The sequence below is a fragment of the Arachis ipaensis genome, chromosome B1, assembly GCF_059453495.1.
Source record: "Arachis ipaensis isolate K30076 ecotype BB chromosome B1, ASM5945349v1, whole genome shotgun sequence".
In the NCBI taxonomy this organism is placed as follows: domain Eukaryota; kingdom Viridiplantae; phylum Streptophyta; class Magnoliopsida; order Fabales; family Fabaceae; genus Arachis; species Arachis ipaensis.
Genome location: NC_142436.1, coordinates 138,708,604 through 138,718,450, shown reverse-complemented (window position 1 = coordinate 138,718,450; position 9,847 = coordinate 138,708,604). Strand labels below are relative to the sequence as shown.

The 9,847-nt window shown below is 35.0% G+C and overlaps 1 pseudogene; it reads right to left on the bottom strand.

Annotated features, from left to right (window-relative positions):
- Positions 1 to 3,956: 3,956 nt before the first annotated feature.
- Positions 3,957 to 4,587, bottom strand: LOC148578577 (uncharacterized; annotated as a pseudogene).
- Between the last annotated feature and the right edge of the window lie 5,260 nt (positions 4,588 to 9,847).

Genomic DNA, 9,847 nt, shown 5'->3' with positions numbered 1-9,847 from the left:
TTCATACACAAAGTAGTCCTTTAGTGCATTCTTAAAACTTTCCATTGTGATAAATGTTTGCCCCACCTTAAATTCAACTTCCCCATATTCTGTCTCCTCATTGAAAGCATCAAATGCAGTCCTGTTTTCATCATCGTCAGACACCGGACTGTTAAATGCTTCACTCTCATATTCATAAGGCTTTTCATAATCTGAGTCTAGCTCTTTCCCAACAATATCAGAACTTGATGCCATTGTATCCCCAGCCAGTCCATGTCTAGCCTCCACACCACCACCTACTTCAGGCCCATCAACTACTGCACCTTCTGCCCCAGTTTTTCCATCCCTCAGAATATGTTTTCTCCTCCTACCAGAATACCTCTTGGAAGCCCGTTTCTTAGCTGTCTTTGGAGAATAACATGGACCACCTTTACTTGGTCCAGGCTTATCCCTATTTTTTGTTGGGTCATCCTTGCTTAAATCCCTATTTGGGCCAGACTTAACCTCACCATCTGGTCCATCCTTCACCTCCCCAGCTGGACCCTGAGCTCTCTTCCTTGGTGACACCATTTTCTTCTTCTTTTTCTTCAATCTCTCCTTCCTTTTCTGTACCTCACTATCGTCACTGCTATGAGTCTCTTCATATTCTGGAGGAGGTGGCTTATATGGCTCGTCCTCAGTTGTTTCATACCCATCACCTAAGGAAGATGAGTCACTCATAATAATCTCCTCAGCTTGCATCTCCTCATCCACAACTTCTGGCACACTAACCGGGTGATCAAAGTAGATATGAATCTTGTTTGTCCCCTTGTTTTTAATCTTGTTAGACCTCATGTCATTTATCTCAGTATCACCCCTCATTACATGTAAGCCAGATTCCAAATCAGGTGCCATGCAATCAAACCAAAACATAGTCTTGTACTCCCTATAACCCAACTCCTTCAGTAACGTTTCAAAATCAACGAAGTTTACTAAATCAATGTCTAAAGGTGGCCACTTCTTGACTTTTCCATCAACATATTCTAATTTGCCCTGTGCATTCCTCTTAAAAATTCCTCCATGATGGAAAACAGGAACTACTTCAAGCTCATCCATCTGAAAATTATTTTTACTAATCAAAATCTAATTCATGACAGTTTAACATCACTGTGCCAATCATCTAAAATACTGACAATTAACATGAATAATTTAACAAATTAACTAATAACTTCAAAATCCATTCAGTATCACAACATTTATAATAATAAACAATCAGGCAACCCATTTCAACCTACTGAACACTAAGACACCCACATGCAATTTAAGAACAGATATTGGATTAGAATGATGTTTTTGATGCCCAGAATCATTACTAACCTGAATGCCGACTCAAGCTGCCTCCACTGCACGACGTCAGTCACTCCGTCAACTGCGGCGTTAGAGAAGTCCTCCGAGTGCAGCCTTGTCAGCACCAACAATTGCTACTTTCACCACTCTCTGTCCTATCGCGCGAAGAAGGTTGAGGGGTTTTGGTTATTCTGTAAATTTGAGTTAGGGCTTGGGGGGTTATGAAATGATGAAGGAGACGTTTGCTTCTTATTAACCTAGCAACGACGCCATTTTTTAATGTGACAGGGGGACAAATCGACCCCTGTCCATTTCCACTTATCCACCTTGGCACTTAACTTTGGCCTAACTGCCAGATCAGCGCCGGTAAGTGACACATAAGCTTTTTCCGTCAACTATGGACGGGGGATAAACGGGAGGGGGCGCGATGAGTGATTTTTTGCATAGACAGGGACCGGCGTGGGTTAGTTTTTTGGTGAGGGATCGCGTTGTCCTAATTAGAAATGGACAGGGACCGGGTTGGGTGTTTACTCTTTTTCTTCTTCATTTTGAACTTCTATAAATCAATTTGTGTTGTGCATAGTTTATACTAAAAATATTTAAGTTAGGGTTCTGAGTTGAAGTCTCAGTATGCTAATTTTAACAATTGATTATTAGTAGACTATTAATTGATTATAACTGGTCGTGATTGGGCTTGGAATGCTTATTCTGGACTGAGTGTGGTTAATTACATATCAATCGCGAAACGCAACTTGATCAGTAAAAAAATAGCTAGCGATAATAAGTAGGAATTTGAATTCCTTCAGACCGTCAACTGAACTTTCACTTCACTCGAAAAAGGAATTCTGCATTGAACTTAAGTTTAATTGTGATATGAGTTGGAGTATGTTTGATTATTATACTGAATGAGTTTGATTATGCTTAGTTTTTAAAAATTATATTATAGAATAATTGATATCTACAGCATGTTTGATTATAACTAAATTTTTATGATATGATTTTGAGTCTATTTGATTATGCTCAGCTTTTAAAATATGATATTACAACATGTTTGATTAAAGCATACTTGATATTTGATTATTGAGTTTTAGCTTTTTTTTTTTACTTTTTGAATTTGATTGGATTTTGGTTGTTTAATTTGCTAGTTTTGAAAAATGCGAAAGAAAACTGCACTAAAACGAGTAGAAAGAGAACCAGAAAATAGGAACACCAAAGAAAAAAAAAGATAAAATGTATCCAAAAAAACTTCGAAGGAGATGGAGTGAAGAAAGGTATTTTATCTTTATTTTTTTTATCTTTTATGCTAGATTTTTTTTTCATCTGATAAGGTATTTACATACTCTGATTTTATTATGCAGAGTGTATTACTAAATATTAGTTTATATAACGAAATGAATGCTACTTTAGCTAACACATACTGTATTTTAGTGTTTGATTATTATCTCTGAATTTCAGAGATAATAGCCACTGAAAGCAATGTTGAATTCAAATCTTTTATTTTGCCACTTTAGCTAACACATGCTGTAAGTGACGAATCCAAAGCATGATACATGGCTACCGCGTGTGCAGTAAAGAGAAGTGTGAGTTGCATGTGGTTTGTAAATGTCTTCATTGTCATAGATACATGACAATGGTTCTGATTCTTTTGTTTTTTCTAGGAAAGTGCCACTAATAGAAACTCTAATATGATCCTTTTTTTTCCTTGTCAATACAGTAATGGTAATTAATAAGAAGGAAAAATGGGGTATTCAGTATTCCACTATTTTCATTCTATATAACAACTATATAGTTTAATTACAATGTTAGTTATATAGATGTTACATTATTGCCTTATTCTTAAAACTTAGATTTGATTCTAGAACTTAAATTTGAGATTTTTGATTAAGAGACTGAAATATTTATTATTTTAACTAATTGCAAGTTGGTAATCTGAATTAAAACTGAGCACGCTACTACTTTATATCTATTATTTGATTCGAATATGATTAGTATTTTTATTAATATAGTGCTATGATTTAATTTGGTTGTTGAATTTGTTTGGTATGTATGGTTTGATTTGAATAACAGGATTATTGCCACAGATTAAGGAAGAAATCATCATGCAAATGCTCCTATGCCCACAAAATGATTGCTGAACTAATATTTTGGAGCTAGCAAAGGGTTATCAGTTCCCAAAGATTGCCAATAAAAAGGAAAGAAAGAAAAAGGAAAAGAAAGCTTTGGATACCCCGAAAGAGGAAAAAGCACCAAGACAAAAAAAACTAGGAACCTCCCAAGTTAGTCCATATGCAAATGTTGGGACGAGAACCTTAGAAAGAATAATTGGAGATGAAAGAAGAAAAGTCCGAGAAAAATTTAGGATACATCGAGGGGGAAAGAATTGATTATATAAATTTTCTATTGAATTTTTACTACTAAATTTGACTATCATGTTAGCAATTTTTTTAGGGTTAAGTACTTTTTTTGTCCTTAACGTCTGAGGCTAAAATCAAAATCGTCACTGACATTTTTTTGTTATTAAAATCATCCTCAACGTTATAAAACATTATAAAATCGTCCTTTTTTACTTCAATTTTATTTTTTTTTACCAAATTACCCTTAATAATTAATAAAAATAATATTAAAAACAAAAACAAAAACAAAACAACCCCCTAACGCCCCCTCCCCCGGTATCTCTTCATTTTCTTTCCTCCCTGTCCCCTTCCTCCAACCCCTTCTCCATCCCCTTCCAGAGACTCATTATTAGCTGAAGATGACCACTTTCCCTCCTCCATGGCCGGATTATCCATTTTCCGGTCACCACTCTCAATTGCTGCTACAGCGGCCTGCCTCACCCTTGCAAGGGACTGATTTGTTCCTCTCCTCCTAGATGGGCTCCGACCCATGATAGATCTAGTTGCTCCGTTGTCGGTTCGGGTTGCCGGAGACCTAGAATGCCGGCTGAGTCTGGTTCCTCGATAATTCGTTCCCCATTTAGTCCCTGCTCTGAACAAGCCTCACCGACCCACCATTCCTCTTCCCCGGAGACTGCTCTGACCTCCTGACTAGAGATTTCCCGACCATCCTAGCGGTGAAGTCATCGGAAAAGGAGTGATTTTTCTGTGTTCTGGCGGGTGATCTATTTACTATCTTTTGGCGCGTTTCTTCTTCGTTGAAGGTTGTATTGGAGACACTCTCGCTCATGCTACAAACTTCCTTAGAGAGTTGGGAGATCTCTTGGGATTTGGTGGTGCCCATTGTTGCAAATAATGCACCAGCATCGTCGTTCTCGTAATTCTTCATCATGTTGTTGTTCTCTGTATGGAAGGTTTTGGGTTTGCGGGGTTGGAATTTGGAGAAGGTTGGTGGTGGGTTCCATTTGGGTGTCTCTAAGAGGACTTCTTTGGAATTGGGGGTTCCAAAGAGGGGTAGAAAGAAGAAGATGGGGAGGAAAAAAAGTGAAGAGATACTGGGAGGTGTTTTGTTTTTGTTTTTTAATATTATTTTTATTAATTATTAAGGGTAATTTGGCAAAAAAGTTAAAATTTAAGTAGAAAAGGACGATTTTATAACGTTGAGGATGATTTTAATAACAAAAAAAGGTCAGGGACGATTTTGATTTTGGCCTCAAACCTTAGGGACGAATAAAGTACTTAACCCATTTTTTTACTACTGAATTTGATTATCATGTTTACTGAGTTTGATTATACTCAAGTTTAGTGCTATATTTGACTAATGAGTTTGATTATACATGTTTACTGAGTTTGATTATACTCAGGTTCAGTACTTGACTACTGAGTTTGATTATACATATTTACTGAGTTTGATTATACTCAGGTTCAATACTTGACTACTGAGTTTGATTATACATGTTTACTGAGTTTGATTATACTCAGGTTCAGTACTTGACTACTGAGTTTGATTATACATATTTATTGAGTTTGATTATTGTCAGGTTTGGTATTATATTTGACTACTAAGTTTGATTATACATGTTTACTGAGTTTGATTATACTCAGGTTCAATGCTTGACTATTGAGTTTGATTATATATGTTTACTAAAAACTTTTCTTAAAAAAAGTAAACTTCTTAATAGATAGGAGATCCAGCACCATCAAAGAACATTGAAAACTTAAGTTTGGGCAAAATCATACTTCTTGTTACGTAACATAAGAAGCTAGCAATAAACTAATTTTTATAAATAATGGAACATGATTTTATTAATTTTATAAATAATGAATTGAAATGACGCAAAACACCTCAAAGTGACCAAATCAACCCTAACCTTTGTTCACAATACCAAAATTGTTCAGTTTAGTGTTCAACTCAGAAAAAAGGATTATGTTCCTAAGCCAATAATAACTCAAAATCTCAGATAACTCAGAATGTGAGTGTAAATTCACTAACCACATGTAAAATCAAAATTAAAACTATTACAAAGAGAAAAAATGCAAGAGTTCCATTGAAATATGTAACAAATCTATTACAAAAAGAAATAAAACTATTATTCTTTCAAATGGTGGCTTTGTTGCATTGAGTTCAACAAGGATACAAAGCCATATGGTTGGTTAGAGGTAATGCTCAACTCCGAAGATAACTCCACAAGTGGCTAACAAAAATAGAAATCAATAAAGTGATAATAAAGCATTTTAGTAATAATAATAAAATTAATCAAATACTGACCTTGCCTGTGATCTCTCTTTCACATTCTTTGTATGCTTCTTCCTATCTTGTTCAACAATTTTTTCTACAGTAGATTGAAGCATTTTCTTATGTCTACTACCTTTTCGTGATACTTGTTGGGGGTTGTGAATCTCTAAATCATTTGCATTTTTATCTATCTCATTCGAATTTTGATCATCTATATTATCCATTGAAGAGGCCTTTGATTCTACCAACATAACCCACTTAGTACTTCTTATATTCTATGAAAAACCGACCCTCTTTGCATAATTGGTATAAAAAGTTTCATAATCTTTTACAAAGGAAAATGTCATTCTTATGCTTGGAACAACCGAAAGTATAGATAATCAAAAATTTAGAATCAAATCAGGTATAAAAATACTCTCAATTTTCTATGAATGAACAAGACAAATTAGTAGCTAGAGATGAATGGAATGAAAAGGCTATCATCAACAAAAATTGTTCTCCAACAACCAACATAAGCAACTTCAAATTATCCTATAAATATAATCAAATCTAAAATTTTTCGCATAATAAAACAATCAACTATTTGTAAATGTTGTGCACCATAGCCAATGTGTCTCATTAGGAACAATCAAGATCTGATTCATATTATAAGGTGCTTAATTTGTTGCAATTATGCCATAGACTAAAAGCGTTTTAACTAAGTGAATTTAATTAATTAATTAATTTTGGGAGAAAAATACTAATTAGAATTGAAAAAGAATTTTATTAAGAAGTTATTAACAATGTTAAAAGCACAAAATACGTTTACGTGTGCATATTTGCATAAGAGACTGAACATCTTTCTTTTTTTTTTCAATGGATAATAAAAAATTAAAATAAAATTAAAGTCATATGCATATGTAAAATTAAAATCAAATTCAATAGTTAAGCACTGAACCTGAGTATAATCAAACTTAGTAAACATGTATAATTAAATTTAGTAGTCAAACATAACATTGAACCTGAATATAATCAAATTCGATAAATATAATAATCAAACTCATTAATTAAATATAACACTAAACCCCCCACACATTCATAGAATCAGCATTATCATCTAATCTAAGCAAATTCAGAAATTTTAAACATGTAAACTACCAATTTGACTTCAATCCAAGAGCTAAACATTTTTCTCATTACACAAATTTATAATATAAATTTTTCAGGATGTAATCACACAATGTACATTATGTAAAAGGACCTAAATGGCATAATGAAGCCACATATTAGAAGCATATGCCAAATCAGAAGCATTTGCATAACTAGATAATCAACAAAATTAAAATCAAATCACGAATAAAACATGGATAATCAAAAAATTAAAATCAAATCAAGAATATAAAATTAACATATGAAGTAAATTAAACACAAACCTCATCATTCGATCTTGTGGATTCTATTGAATTAAAAGTTATAATCAAACCCTAAAATAACAAGAACAAAAAACGACGCTGAGAAGAGCTTTTGTGAACTGCGAATGGAATGAACCCTATGCATAGTGACTCACTTTCTCATGTATAATCATGCATATGCTTGAAAGTTGAAAATCTTTACTAGTTTTATTATTAGAAAACGATAAATAGATCCTTGACATATTATCTTAAAGACAAATATATAGGTTCTCAACTAATTAAAAATATAAAAATATATTTCACTTTTAAAATATGAGACGTTTAAGTCTTTCTGAAAAATCTACTTATTCTTATATATTTTGAATGAAAGAATTTAAATATCTTATATTTTAAAAAATAAAAAATATTTTTATATTTTTAATTAATAAAAAACTTATGCATTTTTAAATTATAAATCCATGACCTATTTATCTTTTTCTCTCATTATTATTCCCTTCATTGATAACTTGAAGAATTTTATCACGGCAATCAGACACAATATAATGGCAAATCCACGGTATGTCATGTTTTAAACATCGTAAGAGGAAATCTTAGTATTACGATGGTATAATGTGTTTGTACCAATGTAGTTGAAATTTTCTGATTTCGAAATTAATGGTACTCTTAGCTTGTTAAGTCAAATCATGCTCAAGTTTCTTGATTTATTTTCTGTGATCCAAAATTATTTCTTGATCCGTCCGTTACATATTCGGCGTAATAATTTGGCATTATGTGTCATAAGTCGACAAGTTGACGTTATAGTTCGGCAGTTCAAATAATCTCAACAGACATTTTAGAATCGAAACGTCCGATTAGATTTTATCACCCAATTACTACTCTTCAATTCAGACGATAAAACGAAAACATAATCGACCTGTCTATCTTCACTTATAAAAGGTATAGTCTTCTATCCCTAGAGGACACATTGAATTCTCAATACTAACTTAAGTTTCGGAGTGCCTTTGCAGGTACACTCCCCCCTGTTTTTTGTTCACACTCTGCACGATTGGACATCTCCCAAAGCGTGAAGTTCGGACTTTCTCAAGGCTTATAGATCGACACCGAAGATAACAACTCGGCGCCGACTCCCAGAAGCCGAGTCCCCTTCCAGGTATCCACACAGGAACAATTGGCGCCCACCATAGGCCCGAGAATATAATTCTTTCTCTATATCATCGGCCTCGACGTTCTCGCCTGGAGCCATGGCTGAGCAACTTCCACCCACACCATCTAAACTTCTTCAGATGGTGACTGAGTTACGGCAAGCCAACCAGTGCATGGCCGAAGAGAACCAAAGAATGGCAAATCAGATTGCTAATTTGAATAATACCCGAATCGAAAACAACAATGATCGACAAGAACGAACGGAAGAAGCCGAGCATCAGTCAGGACCGACGCACGTCTCTGAAACTGCTCGACAAGAAGAAGAGCAACCCGAGCACAATGAAGAAGCTCAGCCAGAAGATGAGGATGACAACCTAGAAAGCTCCCTTGGGCCATTCACGGCCGAGGTGATGAATTTTCTGTTACCCAGAAGGTTCACACTGCCGACCACACTAACCCCCTATGATGGGCTAGGTGATCCGAAGAAATACATTAAAAAGTTCACCTTCATAATGATAGTGAATGGTGTATCTGATAAAGTTTTATGTCGTTGTTTTTCATCTTACTTAGACGGTCCTGCACTTGATTGGTTTTGTTCTTTGCCTGCAGGTTCTATTTCTCGATTTCGAGACCTATCAAAGCCCTTTGAGGAGCATTTCGCTAGATCGGCCATCTATCTACATGACTCCGATTACTTGAACACAATCAAACAGGGCCATCATGAAAGCCTTAGAGACTACATGACGCGCTTCACAAAGATAGCCATGAGTATACCCGACCTCCATCCCGAGGTGGAACTGCACGCAATAAAAAGCGGACTCCGACTAGGAAAATTCCAGGAGACCATTGCCATAGCCAAACCTAAAACTATGGCCGAGTTCCGTGAAAAGGCAAAATGTCAGATTGACATCGAAGAGCTCTGACAAGCTCGAAAAGCAGAGAAACCACAATACAGAGACGATGACAAAACACGAGATAACAAGAAAAACTTCAAACCAACTCCCCGATATGATTCTTATTAGGGGTGCACATGGGCCGGGTGAAGCCGGGTTTGATGTGACCCAGATCCGACCCGAAATATACACCGGGTCTATTTATTAGATCCGAACCCGACCCTAGACCCGATGAAACCAATACACTTCCGGGCCACAATTATACCGGGTGAAAACCGGGCCGTTAACATTACATTACGTTGATACCTTCTTGTAAGCTAGCATGTAAAAATATCCAAATTTTCAAGACTCCAACCATTATTTAACATGGTAAAATTCACTTAGAAAAATATAACAAGAACCAACCCTTTTTTTAAATTAAATCATAACCACAATCAATACTAAAGCAAAACCACAATCAATACTAATATTGTCTAATAATACCAA